Raw genomic sequence first — 15,692 nt, 5'->3', positions numbered from 1 at the left:
TTGTCTCATTGCAAGAACATAACTTCAATGTGTTTTATTAGGATTTTATATGAAAGACCAACACAAATCGGTGCATAATAATGAAGTAGAAGAAAAATAATCTATTTGCTCACAAAAATCATAAAGGTGTGGGGTGCCTCTGCTGTGAACACCACTTTTCCTGTCCTGCCACAGATTGTCAGGACATTGATTTTGGTATGGACTTTAACTAGGCCATTCTAACCCCCTGGAACCTGAGCCTCTGCCCCAGTTTCAAGTCTATTGCAGTGGATTTTCTTCTATGATTACCTACAAGCCTCTGATAAAATTCCCTCTTCCTGTTGCTGAAAATCCAAACTTCCCACAGCATGATGATGCCACCACTATGGTTCTCCATAGTGATTCAGTGTGATGCATAGCATTAGTTTTCCACCTCTTATAATGCTTAGTATCGCAACAAAAAAGTTGTTTATGGTCTGTTTGTACACCAGTGTTCCCCAACTGAGTTTAAATTATACATCGGCCAGGGAATAAAAATAAAACAGGCACATGTAAATACATATCAATTTTCATATTTCTGTCAATGGAAATAGAATGTAGTTTGTGGTTGTGACATAGCAAAATGTGGAAATTGCAAGGGCTGTAAATACTGTTGCGATGCAGAGCAAGTGTCTTTTGAGAAAACAGAATGTTCTGTCAACCTTTCAAGTTCAACAGTATTTGTAGCACCAGGGCTGCTGTTTGCTTGTTTTGGAGACTTTTGCAATTCTAAAACATGACAGTGGTGCAGATGCGGGCTCTAGATGTGTCTCTACTTGCAAATAATTTTGTGCATGACAGTGGAGAGATTCAGTAAGATTGCTGTCATCCCACATAGAGTATAGGGGCAGCTAGAATGAAGCTTTGTCCAACATAATCTGAAACGTGCCACAAAGCCATGAGTTAGCTGCCAGTAAATACAGGAGGAATGATAACAGAAAGATATTTCTTTATTGTTTAATCACGAGGGTGTTGTAAGACCAAGGTTTTCAACAGAGAAATCAAAGTTGAAGTTTTTTTTTATTTATTTATTATTTTTTTTTAGGAATTGCTTTCAGGCAAGATGATAGCCACCTAAAAAATAGGAAAAGCTTTAGATGTTAGATGCCACTCCATCTTCTGTCATGGTTCAAGTGCTGTCAATATGCTAAACATTGGAGCTACAGGTGTTTCCGTCTCATAAAGAAAAACCTCTATTATCCGTGATACATCAACACTACGTATCTGGAAATCTAGAGTCTCAGGTTTTTTGTAAAACGAGGAGAACAAATCCTAAAAAAACTGTTTCAAAAAATTAATTTACACAGTGCATTGAAACTTGCAATGCATTCTGACTATCACTGATCATTTCAGAGCATCCTGGGCAACTTTAAACTCAGTGTTTACTTTGACTTTAGGAAAAAGTGAAGGCATTAAAATAAAAGAAATCCAGAGAAATCAGGTGGCGGCCATGATTATCAGCCATTTCATTTAATTTCATTTGTTGATTGATAAAAAGCTTTAAAATGTTAAAATAAGGAGACTAAAGCGCATAACTGAATGAATTCATGAAATTCATTTGAAGTGAATTCCATAATTGGTAGTTCTAAAATTGAGAAAATCCTACGTTTTTCCTGACCAGAGAATGCACCATATTGAGATAAAGATGATGATTAATAGAGTTCAATATCAGAAGAAAGTGTAGATCTGGACTGCAGATGAGGTTCACCCTCCAGCAGGAGAACTGTAAATATTGTAGCTGTTGCACTACAAAGGAACGCTTTAAATCAAAGCACATTCATCTGGTAAAATGGTCCAGTCAAAGCACAGATCTGAGTCCAATTGAAAGTCTGGGGCAAGACTTCAAAATTTATGTTCGCAGATGTTCTCCAGACAATTTGACTGAGTTTGAGAAAAAGAATTGGGTAAATATTTCAGCCTAGATGAACAAATCTGGTAAAGGAAGACAATAAGACAAGATGTTTGAACAATGAGTTGATTTAGGGAGATTTTTTTTCCTCCTCTTGACAATTATGGTTTCTCCTTTAGATGCAGGTTTGAGTAGCACTCTATAAGTTTGCGATTGTTTTTCGTGCGGAAGATGTTACATACCTTTAAACTCTTTTAGTACTTCACTTGCCACAGCTGTAGAGGCCAAGTTCTGCCTTGTGATTCACCCCCCACCCGCCTCCCTGAAAAAAAAAAATAAAATCTCAAATTTCTCAGAACAACTGGAGCTGAAGAGATTTATGGCATCTTTTTTCTTTTAAGATGTCTTCTCCAGACGTGCCTACTATGTACATGTGAACACACGCTTACACAAAGGGAGAATTCTTTACTTTAGCTGTGCATCGCCGCCTGGGGAGCTTTTCATATCCGGAGATTTTATTGTACTTGTCCTATCTTAGTGATGTAAAGCATACCGTCTGTGTGTGTGAGTGTGTGTGTGTGTGTGTAATAGGCTATTATTGGTTCTCATTCCAGTGGGATTGTGCTGTTGAGACAGACATCAGGCTCAGGTGGGGTCGGACCTCGGGCTGAGTAACTGTGCATGTCATGTTCAAGAATGTGCTCCACGACTGCTCTGATTAGACGCTGTTTTTCTTCTCAGAAGGTCTCCAATGATAACAAAAGACAGTAATTTCCTGCCTTATGTTAATTTCTCATTATACTTTCGGCTGTGCTGAAACAGCAGTGAACAATGAGTGAAGAAAGCTTCCCCGACTTTTAGTTGATTGCAGAGAACAGAAATCTATAAAGCAACTTTTGCTTTTAGCATTTCGTCTTTTTGATGTAAAAAGTTGCATCTGTGGCTTCGTTTCAGGTGCAAAGGAGTTTACTTTTACAGAATGAAACCTGATAAAAATGCAACCAGGTGGAACTCTGTGGTGAAGCTGAAGGTGGATACAATTCAACAGCCTCATTTATTAGACCCTAAAAACTGGAAACTAAGGCCCGCTAACAAACATCTTTAACCTGTTGTTTTTTCCAGTCACTGCAAACCCTCAAGCTGGTGTGTTGCAACATGGAAAAAATGCTCTTACTGGGACAATCTGACAGCAGCCCCACTCTCACTGCCTTCTCCTTTGTCAGCTTTTATCCCCGCAGCCATGTTAGGCAGTAAATATCGCCATGCTCTTTGTGGTACTAAAGCTTAAGTGGCCAGCAGTCTAAAAGCTGTGACTTTATATCCCTGCTGGAGTGAAGTGTGAGTTTTGACTCATACTCCTAACTGTGTCCAGATGCAGCAGACGGTCCTAATTGGACCTGGAGCCGTTTAAATCCAGGGCCCGTTCTGCTCAGCTCGTGTAGCTGCTCGGCCCCTGGTTTGGCCTAAACTGTCCTAACAGACCTTCTTTTATCCAAACTACAAAATCTGCAGTGCCTTGCAACATACACATTCAACATTTTTACTTTTCGTCACAGTGAAACCACAAACCTCAATGTATTTTGCAATTTTATGAGAAAGACCTACGCAAATTAGCATGTATCGCCATGCTCAATGTTGTTGAGGACAGAGGCGCGATGGAGAGTAAAGTAGAGGATCTAATGACAGACAGAAATATGTTAATATGGCATTAATAGAATGTATTTTATAGATACCCATAAACTTCGTCCCAATTCTGTCCTACGTTTGAACAAAATCATTCAAAGGAAAAACCACAAAAACACCTACACGTCAGAAGGCTGATAATAAATCAAGCTTAAATTTAAAAATTACCTTGTATTTGCTTTGTATCGGATCAATAACAAAATATGCAGAATCGCACACCTCTACTAATGATGGGACAGAAGCTTGGGATAACTAAGAAAACAAAAAACTCCAGGAAAACAGGACTAAACATAGAAAAATCACAAATAATCCAAAAAATACAGAGCCCAGACAAAAAATGATTACAAAGCATAGGGAACCATAACAATAAACTAGAAGCAATGAGACGTGGCTTTCTATTTTTATTTTTTTTAAAAACAAATAAACGTAAAAAAGTGTGAAGTATATTTATAATGAGATCATTTAACTAAATTTTGCTGAAAAGCCAGTTTGTTGGAGTGAGTCTTTAAAAGCCCAGCACATCTGGATCCCAATATCTTTTCCCATTGTTTTTTTGTTTGTTTGTTTTTTTGTTGTTGTTCTGCAAAATAGCTCAAAGTCAGTCAGGGTGGGTGAAAAGCATCTGCTTCCGAGTCTTACAACATATTCTCTAGTGAATTTAGATCTGGGCTTTAAATAGGCCATTTTTGTTTAGCTTTGGCTGAATGTTGATGGTCTTTGTTCTGCTGGAAAGTGAATCTCCAGCTTAAGTCATTTGCATCTATCTTCCTAAAAACTCTAAGTAACTGGAAGTCTGCAAAAGAAAATCCTCCCCACAGCATGATGCTCCCACCAACAACAGATTCTCTTTGTGTCTTTTGCACTATTTATGGAATAAAGTAATTTTATTGGGCTTCATATGGCAGTGGCTTCTCCTATAAATGCCTAATTTATTTCTCTGGATTTCATTTAGGGGTAACAGAGTGACTAATTTGATGAAAATTAATGGAATGTTTCATTTTCCGTTTTTTTTTTTTGTTTTGTTTTGTTTTTTTTTTACATTAAATGCAAATTAGAAAACATGCACAGCTCTGCTTATAATGTAACAAAGTGTGGTAAAGTTCCCACTTTGTAAGCTCTAGTCTTGTTTTCACTCTCTGTTTTTGCTCTCGAAGGCATTTCTGTGAAGAACAGCCGATCAGGAGTAGATGAAGGATTAAAAAAGAACAGTAAAGTTAAGTTACTGACTCAAGCTGGTGTTGCTGAAAGGGTCAAAAGGTCGAGTGAAAGCAGAGGTCGGGGAGTGCGTGCTGTATATCAGGACCTTGGGAGGGAAGAGAGACCATCCAAAGAACTGTCATGGCAGAGAGTCCAACATTCCAGCTTTTATCAAACACCTGGTTTCATCATCCAAATCCTCCCTGCATATGGTTTTATTTGGACCTGCCTCTCTATCACTCCCACATCACCACTCAGATGTCTCTTCTTGCTCCCATCATCCATCTTGGCTCTCGCTTCCCCTCCCTTATTTTGACTCCCTCTCTCCCACTTCCCCTTCCCGTAACTTCCCTCTGCCTCCTATCATCTATCTCCCATCCCTCCCTCTTTCTTTCCATTTCTCCATCTCCGACTTCCTGCTTTCCAGCCTGCCAGACGGTCATAATTAACGAGGAAAACGATAGTCCCCCTGGCCCTCGGGAGCTCTCTCTCTCTCTCTCTCTCTTTCTCTCTCTCTGCTCGCTGCCTTGTGTGAGAGAGAGGAGCTGCTCCCACTTTAGCTCCTGGCTCGGCCTATATGGTCCTGCTCCACTCAAAGCGCCTTTATGTTCAGTGTCAGCATGATCTCACCCCCTTCAAAAAAACATGCCAAAACGACTAGCAGCGACTCCCAAACACAGGCTGCAAACATGGACTGGTCTACTGTCCAAGAGAAATAACACACACCCTCACACACACATGCACGCAAGCCCTCTGCTGGCACCTTCTTTCTTTGTGACTAATTCTGACAAGGAACAGGAGGAAGCTACAGACTGAATCTGTGTTCAAGCAGTGCTTTCGTGTGTTTTTACACAATCCTACCTGGATCAGATATTTACATGATGGCATGTGCTTGTGTGTCTTCAGTGCTCTCTTGTTTTGGCATGCCAACGCCATTCCCGCCTCTCTCCACCCTCAGTCTGCGCTGGAGGCTGATCCCAGTTCAGAGAGCAGGGAGCTGATAAGGAGTCTGCATTGATGCTATCTGTCAGTCAGAGCCTGAAGGGTGGAGCTCTGATCCAAGAGGTCAGGACTATCACCGGTCCCTTGGCTCTCCCCGCCACTTCCTTAGCCAAACAAACAAGATGCTTTCGCTCACTAACGGAACATGAGAGTGCAGAGTTTGGCCACAACAACAAGAATGGCACCTTAGAGGCCCAAACAAGCTGATCAGTGCCAACAAACTCTTTAATACTTGCAGTAATGAGTTGTGGATTCAAATTTCCAGCCAACTGCCTGCAAACAAGTTCCTATAAAATTTAATATTTTTAAAAAAGCTTCTCAAATTTATGACTAAAAGCATTTTTATTTTATTCTTTTGAGTTTAGTAATTTTATATTTTGTATGGATTTTTTTCTTTAATGTTACATATTTAAACGATACAGAGCAGGACTCAGAGACATTTTCTAATTTTGTAAATCGGGAAATGCTAATTTATTCTATAAACTTAAATCTGGATAAATAGTAGAAACCTGCATTTGTGTGCATTTAGAACATAAAAATCCACAAGAAAATGGCTTTTAGATAGTTGTCCACTGTAGTGACCACTATGCATGAAAGGGTTAAGACCCTTATTTTGAAATAAGGTGAGAAGCAGTTCTTAGGTTTCTCTTGTTGTGTGGCAGAGCCAAATCATACAAATCCCTAGCTGGGCTAGCTAGCAGCAATTTGTTACTGAAGAACTAAGTTGTTTGTGGTATATTTTTCTGAAAGAGGGACAGACAAGATAATGACCAATTCTGCTTACTTTTAAAATGCCGTGACTGGCTAACCTGGCTAACAATGCATAACGGCTTGTATGACAACAACTTAGCAAATCAGATAACCAAAGATCTTTGCTAATGAAATCTAACAATCCCAGGCTGCCCTGGTTGACTTTAAGAACTGCTTCCTTGAATTTTATTATTTAAGATATTTTACTGTTGCCAAATTATCCTGAAATCAATAAATCAATCACAAAATACAATTATACTTCTCTGCCGGAGGGATATGATCAAAAATATGTTAAATAAGATGAAAAAAGGCTAAATAACAACCAAGGAGGATCTTCGGAAGAACTTTGATCAGTTTTTCTTGTGCCTTTTGTGTTGCCACCAGAGTTACTTAAGAGTGGAAAGGAGGGTAAACTTGATTGAATGATGATTTTCAGCAAAAATAGATAAATAAATAAAAATACTGAACAAATAGAAAAAGTGACCATGATATGTAATTCAGTTGACCCACTGTACACAAAAACAAAACAAGCTTAGCTTACTTTACATAAAACTCTTTAAAGCAGTTATAGGCTAGTTAATGTTTTAAGCACAAATACACACAGCAGATGGTTTAAGTGATATATATAAACCGTTTGCACTTTGCAATAAATTGGCTTCCTGTAAGGAGAACACTTAGTTACATTGGACAATACAAAGAGTAAATAAAACCAATCACTCCAATAGAAATAAAGACAAACGACTCCAACCAAGTCAATCACTGCACATTGTGTGTACACATGTTCTTGTGTTTGCTCAGCCCTTAATCTGTGCAGGTAGGAGCACTGGGCCAGTGTTGGAGGGTCTGTGTGTGAGTGTGTGTGCACCCAGGCAGTGTAAATATTGTGTTGTGCTCTAGTAACAGCTCTTCCTCTGGCTCTGCAGTAGCAGCACGCTCGGCTGTTTATTTTCCTTCCTGACGGACGATTTCTTATCAAATAAGCAGACACTGCCTCAGAGCCTGATGTCCTACCACGCGCTCAAAGTAGATATCCCGCCCTCTTCTCATCTGGACCATCACACAGCAAATTCTCCGCTTGTATATTAACAGAGAGAGCGCAGCGAGCTAAATGAACCCTTCACACATCTGTCAGGCGTGGTGACAGTGACTGCTTTATATAGTTGAGTTTTGATGAGCTTCACAGGCCATGACACCAACGAGAAAACACAATTTACATGAAGATGACCTGCACTTGTAGTGCAGCAGCTGTGTGTTGATTGTTATAAGGTGGGAAGGGATTTCTGCTCAAAATCCCAGCAAAAAGTGAGATTTTGAGGCAATACAGAAAATGTCAATATTTGCCAATAAATGAGAAAACCCGGGAAGGAGTAGTTCGGATTGATTGCTGTATTTCCATAACTTTAAAAAGCTAGCATTATCTTGAAGAGTTTGTAGAAAAGTGGATAAGTTCTCAGATTAGTGAAAAGTTAGCATCAAACAGACTCCACTTATTAGTGATTACAAACAAATCGAACTGGAAAGGTTTATATCTGTGAAATACAACATGAATCTTCTATAACTTTGTAGAAGTTTGCTGTCAACTTTCCAGCTGATTTCTAATGTGAACAGCAATTTTCTTGCAACAAAAAGTTGTTTACTTGCCATTTTAAAATAGTGGTAAATCTCAAATACTGCCAGATATTTTATTTGTATCACATACTGAAGGTATAGGTAGTTTTTGATGATGATTCTATAATTACTAGCAGTTTGGTCACTGCTGAAACCTTAAAGTTTATTTATTTCTGAATGTGCTGTAAACTAAAGGAGACCGTAAGCTGTAAAGGTCTGCTGTTCGGATAATTCAAATAATTTCTGAACAACTGTGAAACTTTGAAAATCTCAGGAATGCACCACCAATAATAGATTTAACTATCAGCCTGTAACAAAATCCACTCGTTTATCCCACTTTTGGCGGATCTACAACAAACTGATGATCAATTGATCATGCAGATTGATTCAAGCTGCAGTTATTGCCAACGTAACTTTGGCACAGCAACAGAGAGCATTCTTTATTTTCCAGATCATTCCTTTTTAAGGAGCTACATGTACCTACAATAATAAGTAGCCTGAGTAACCTTTTAAGGGCATGATAAACATTTTTATGTTTATACAGTACAATATCTCTGAGAGCAACTTCTGTGAACCACCCAAGTTGAATTTCTCAGAAACTTAAAGGACCAAGAAAGCTAATTCACTGTCTTTCCCTTCCCTATTCCTACATTTTCAGGTAGAGCACATCCTAACTGAAACCACCTGGCCATTATTACTGAACCCTCTCCTCCTCCTGCCCGTCTGTCTGAGAGAAGAAGTGAAAACAACGAAATGCACTGGTCCACGTATGGTTGTGATTACGTGTTTATATCCATATTTGTGAGTGCGTAGCGAAGGGACTATGTTCGTGAGTGTGGTGCTGACAACAGGGTTTGTGTACAAGTCCATGTGTGTGTGTGAGAGAGTGAAAGTGTGTACGAAGAGAGAGTTGTGAGAGTAAATAAACGCTGTGCAGCGGGAACTCACGTGGCGTTATTATCAGAGCTCAGAGAAAAGACAAACTGTTTTTTCTCTCTGGTTTGATTCATACCACCCTCTACTGCCTTCCCCTTTTCTCTGCGACCCACCACAGCACACACAAACACACACACACACACACACGCGTACACGTACACACGCACGCACTCACGCAGAAAGACACAATCTCTCGACCCTCCACCCCAAAATTCAACACATGGCTTCCATCAGAGGATTATTTTTAGCGCTCAAGGAGAAATCTGAATCATTTGTAGTTGTAATTATTTCAGCTTACAAGCTGAAGTTTGTTGATGTAGCTCCATAATGTCATGAGTACAAGCACAGAGTTCTAACCTTTTAACTAATGTCTCTGTTTTTTATGAAATCCCTACATTCTTCATGAGCTTTAAGATTTGGCCACATAAAATGTTTTTCCAAATATGAACATTTTCAACGATTTCAACTGTTTTACTCAACAAAAAGAAAAGACAAAAACATCTGACTGTATGCCAGTATGAGTGAAAGTATCTTATTTATTAAGTATAAACATTCAGTACACTTTAAAAGAATCCACATTTAATCACCTTTAAATATTGTGCTGAATCTTTTATCCAGATGCAATTTTAAACACATCCATATAAAAGCGAAAAAATGTCAGTATGATGCAAATTTGCAACATTAGGCATGCTTGGCTTGACAGTAACTAGATAAATGTCACAGTTTCAGTTACATGTAATATTTTTGATGTTATTGCTAAAAGAGGGCTTTGAAAAGGAACTGCAACATACAGTATATCTAACATTACAATTTTTCACATAAAGCTTAACATCGGAAAAAGGAATTATATGTTTCTCACTCTCTAGGAGACATTTCTTAAATGATTGTTGATGTATGTTGAATATGCATCAACAGGTATTTCCACTGTATTAAGAGTAGAACTGGTTTGAAGGTGATTAAAAACAATTGGTTTCATATGATTACATACAGAAACTCTGAAAATTATACAGCTTCAGCATGGAGGTTGTTTATCTGCAAGGATAATTTATTACATTACTAATCTCTCTGGAGTCCACTTCTGATTGGCCGATGAGATTGTCATGACAACTCCATCCCCTACCAAGTACCGATACATTAAGTTCTGATACACACAGAGAGACCAGCCTATTTCTTCTTTTATTTATTTACTTATTTATTCCATTGTATGCTTTCATATGTTTATCTAATTTGACACAAGATTCATGTGGTTTTCCTGTTTTTGCATTTCCTTTCAACTGGTCTCAACCAGAGCCTTCCAAACTCAAACGAGTTTCATTTTTTACTCCAACAGGCTAAGCTAGACTGATGCACTCAGATATTTTGATAACTGTTATCACAAAATGAGAGCCTGAGCCGACCACACTAACATGGTTAATTATTTTCATCCTATTTAATTTGATAAAAGTGTGACACTACTGATAAGGTCACATTTTTTTAAATAAGAGTTGTCAAAACTGATTTTTGTTTCAGCTCTTTATTTAGCTGTTCACTGATAATTTTATCGATCAGGCCATGTATAAATATTTAATTGGATCATCAAACATTATACGGTCACATATTCTGGTAACATCTATCAAACTCTGCAAACATCTGCATTTCAGTCTTGCCTCTATAGTGCCCTCTTTAGTCCCAAAGGACATCAGTCACAGAATGTGGTGGAACAACAGAACTGAGCTCAGAGAAGCAAAATGTCTGACCCAGAAAGCAGGCCTGCACGTTTCTTTTTCAATTCCCTTTTCCTGTTTTATTGTGCTGTTTCTGGTCTGACACGCTGAGGGATCTGTTTTCAGGCTGAAGCGCTGAATTGCTTCTGCCACACAGTTTTTTTTAAATTTAAAGTCTGAAGAAAACGCCTTTCTTTAAACTGCAAAGACATGGACACATTTGACCAAGGTTGAACTTTTAACCACTTTAATATTTTCAACGTTCACCTTACAGAAGAAAGTTTCCATTCTTCTCCAAAGGTTTAATAGAGCAGAAGTAGTAGTTATTATTTGCTTTTATTTTCTTGTCCTTTTTAATTAAATAAAAATTATACTGTGGATCTCAGTTTGATTAATAAAGATTTCCTAATTATTAGTGCCCTGTTTTTTTTCTTTGTATAATCCTTGACTTAAATTTTAAACCTTTTAGTGCTGACGAATGACCTCACTCTGAGAAATATAAATGAAACTCTTTACTTCTTCAAATTTGCAGCAAAACATTGATTAAACTGGGAGGTGTAGAGGTTATCAGTCCAACACGTTTCCTAAAGATTTCAAGACTTAGGTGTTGATAAGTTGTTTGATATATTGTACTTTATTAACTTTACTGTAGTTTATCCACTCCCACAGTAAACTGACCTCTCCAGCCCCCAAACAAAATGACTCTGGCAAAGCTGGTAAAACTCAGGCCCACTTTGACTTAGTCTTCAGGCGCCTGCCACTTGATTGCAATCTTATCCCATTTGCTTTGTGATCGGGGAATTTTTTAAAACAGCCCAGATGCTCGGAGTGAGCCAGTCTTCTGCGGAATCACTTACTTTGATGATTCGCTGCACTAAAAAAAAAATAAAAAAATCCACAAAATAAAGTTTGGTTTGGAGACCACAGATCAAACACACACATCAACACACATGTACAGTATGCAAACTCACACACTCACAATTTGTGGTACACTGAGGCATTCTTTCTCCCTTCTCCTCTCTCACACATACATACACATCGAATTGCACTCATTAATCTGGGCAGACTCAGGAAACCGCTCCAGCGAGCTGGCTGGAGGCCCTGAGAGGGAGGTGGAAGGGTGGATAGGAGAAGAAGGAGGGCGAAAGGAGGGGGGGGGATCAAAGCAAAGACGAGAGCGGCGGACTCACTGAAAAGAAACAGCAGAGGAAAGAAGAAAAGAGAGAAGAAAGTTTTGAGAGGGAAGAAAAGAGAAAGGAAAATTTCCTTATGGTCTTGAGTTCTGGGAATACAGGAAGAAGGAAGGATCTGAAGCCTCTTGATTTAATGAACCTGGACTACAAAGAGTGTGTGACAGTGTTCTTGTTTCCATCCTAACCTTCAGAATGAGTCAAAGGTGTGTGTGAATGTATAAATGACAAAACTCAGCTGAGAAAACACAGGCAGTTTGTGCTCAAAACTTAATAAGTACACATTCACATGAGCAAAGGCTCACGCATGTGCACACTCTTAGATAAATGTGCATTTTCCTCCGAAAGGCTCCGCAGGGAGGGTCGACAGTCCTTAGGAAAATATTCCCCAAAGCACTAATTAGAAAAACGATGGTGCTCGTTAATAGCCAGATTCTCCCCCACCCCACCTCCGCCTACGTGCACGCACACTACCAAACCCCACCCTCACTCCACCTCCTAAAGTCTGGCAGAAGTAAAAAAACACAAAAACAGAAAAGATTCTGTCAGTGGGAGAAGAGAGGCTTTCCACTGGCAGGCCTGGGTTAGATGCTCGATACCTACCGCAGCACGGCTCTGATTCCCCTTACAGCGCTGAGCACCTCCCCTCCGCATTGAAACTCGACCTCTCGTCTCCTCCTGCAGCACACACCAATGTACAAGGGTTCATGCAACAAAGGGGGAGCAACAACAAGACCCTGGTATAAAACTTCTGTTTTTTTTTTGTTTGTTTGTTTTTGCTGGAAGCAATGTTTTTCATCAGTTTACAAAATTTCATTTCAGAAAATAAATGTGAAATGGTTGGAGTTCCATTATAATCTTCCTTCTGTGCGTTACCCTCATAGCTCACCCCATTTATCTCTCATCATTAGAAAAGGTGGGGAATAACAGCCAAGGAGTTGGAATTAACTATATTATTCACAACAGTAGTAAGCAAATGCCCGTTTGTGATATTTTTTTTCTATGTTGTTTTTTACAGTGTTGCTTAATGCTAAATAATTTTACCAAAATGTTAAAAAAGGCATTGAAATGCAAGTTAATTGTAGCTAGCATGAGTGGTGAAAATGCTACAGACACATGCTGTAAATACTAATTGATATTAGCTAAAATGGTGAATAACTACAAGTAATTTTAGATATATGAATGAAAGATATTAATGTTACCTAACATTAGTAGTGGTCAATGTAAATTTTATTAAATTAAATATACACCTTATATTAGCTAAAATGACTAGCAGTCAATGCTTACAATACTTATTAAAATAAGAAAACAATATAAGTTAGAATAAATGGTTAAAATGAAAAAAAAAAACACATTTTAGATACATCTGAAAGGTTCATATAATTGCTAGTGGATATGAGCCATGATGAGTTGTTACTAATACCAGCTAAATTTACAGAAGTATATAAAGGAAATGTGTGGTTAAAAGCTTATGGGCCCCAAATGAAGCCTAATCTTGTGTTCATATTATTGCTCTGATTTCTAAAACTTCATTTGAGTTGTTATAATAGGCAGGAGAAAACAGAGAGAGGTTTTAATTACAGTTTTAGCCATTCTTGTACTAGTCACACGTCAGCAACAAGTAGATAATAGTTGAGTTTGTGCTATACCATAATGAAGAACATTTGTCTTGTGATAAAACCAACATGGCATATAAATATGCTGTGGTGAGACAGAGTGGGAGGAAAAAAACAAGGGAGAGAGAATTACGATGGACGCCATGATCAACCAGCGTAGGGCTTGTGAAGGAGTTCTATTTCCACATTGCCAGAGCTGCATTCAGCTCAGTGCAAATCAATTTGAAAGATATCTTGGGTATGTTGGCCGAACAAATATCTGTCACAGCACAATGTGGCCAAAATTCTGCAAATTACAACTTTGACCGGAGCCCAGTGGATGCTTCACTTTCATGCTCAGCACAGCGCAAAACCATTGTTGTGAGAGGAGAGAAAGCCACATGAGTTGGCTTCAGTGCACAGTGCTGCTGGTGTCATTGTCAGTCAGAATTGGGACTCCATCAAGCAGAAATTAGCCGCTTAGATAGTCAGGCTATCTGCTCTGGTATCAAGTTAGCAGTCTGCTGTTTAACAGAAATGTGGATCACAGCTATACAAATGTGGTTTTAAAACAGTGGGGTCTTAATAAAAGCAATGGGTGGTGCTCTTTTAGCTTGCACACCATGGCAGCCTCTGCTTTTTGTGACTATAAAACATAAATACATAAATAAGGTAAAAGTATTGTAGCTACCTTTAAGCCAGCGCACTGGCAGTGCGCATCAGCACAAAGTAGATTCAGCTTATGGTCACTCAGAAACTTTATCTGGCATTTCATTAAAATGACTTTAAACAGTAAAAAGCTTTTGAAATCAGAACATTTTAGAACCTCTTTGATAGCCGTTTGATAGCCGTTGGAGAACAAAAGTTACCCACAACTGTAGCATAAGGACAACATTTTCCCCATAAATCTCTATCAAGACAAACAAGGTGGCTGTTTTTATGAATCAATTTGTTTTCTCTTTGCGCTCTTAGCTCTCTATCTCTTACGGACATTTCCTCCCTCCACCATAGCCCAGCCCAACTGCCTATTACTTAACCACACAGGCCCTTATTAAATGTATATATAGTCACGCTTCAGACCAAGAGACACTTTCTCACACAAAAACTCAAAGGAGCGAAAGGAGAGTCATACAACAAGTTCCTCCTGTGAAGACATACGGCCTAAGGCACAGAGGGAAACTGAAGCCTGACCATGATCCAAAATGGCCTCAGCTTGTGTGGGCCGATGAGTACAGTCAAGTCCAAAATGCCTGCGTCTTGTTTCACGGTGTGCCTCTCTACCCCACCCTGCCTTTACCTCCCAATCAAAATGCGTGTCTCCTCTCCAGCCCTCATTAGAAGCATCTCGTTTAGGGTACTAGTGTTATTTCAGTGTTTGTAGCTCGTTATGGGAGTGTTTTTCCTGCGGCATGGCTCTCGCCGTGCGAGCAGAGAGAAGGGAGGAGGGATTGACGAAGGCTTCACGAACCTGGGTTAGAAACATGGAGTGTGATTCCAGATGTGCTTTTTACTGCTCTGGCTGGGATGACAGGGCTGTAAAGAACCTCTCTGGAGTAGCCTGCAGCGGGAGCAAGAGGGGTGGAAGAGGGGGAGCAGAAAGGAGGAGGAAAACGCTCAGTGACTTAAGCGCCACAGGGTGAATTAAGGAAAAAGCTGGGGAAGAGTGAAGGGTTGGGAGAGGAGGTCACGGTGGCGTTCAGGGGTTTGGGAGAAGTTAAGTATTGGGCAGTTTGCAGGGCCTTGGGGACTGCAAAGTTTGGGGTCTGGAAGGGGGAGGAGAGAGGGGAGAGGATGAGGGCATGGAGAGACTGAATAGATTTTCCTGGCATAAACATCTGGCTCAGGTGTGCTGAGGGGAGTGTCTGGAACAGTCAGTCGACGATTATGGCTGTCATAGCAATGAGCTGAATTTAAGGGCCTGTGTCCAAGAGTGAAAAAGAGAAACAGACAGAACCGACTTCAAAGAAGAGGTCCAGCGAGCAACTGCTTATCATTAGTTCAGCTTCAACATTTTGAAGCAGTTAGTCAAGTTCTTCCTATAGACCTTTAAACCCCCTGCAGCTTAGTGGTAGTTCATTACGTACAAAAAAAAAGAGAAGAATTCAGTTCTCTAAATTCAGACGACTTGCCCGCTTGAACTATTTTAAGGTCGCCTTTCAAG

Source organism: Gambusia affinis, linkage group LG21 (assembly GCF_019740435.1).
Source record: "Gambusia affinis linkage group LG21, SWU_Gaff_1.0, whole genome shotgun sequence".
NCBI lineage: Eukaryota > Metazoa > Chordata > Actinopteri > Cyprinodontiformes > Poeciliidae > Gambusia > Gambusia affinis.
This window is presented reverse-complemented; position numbering follows the sequence as displayed.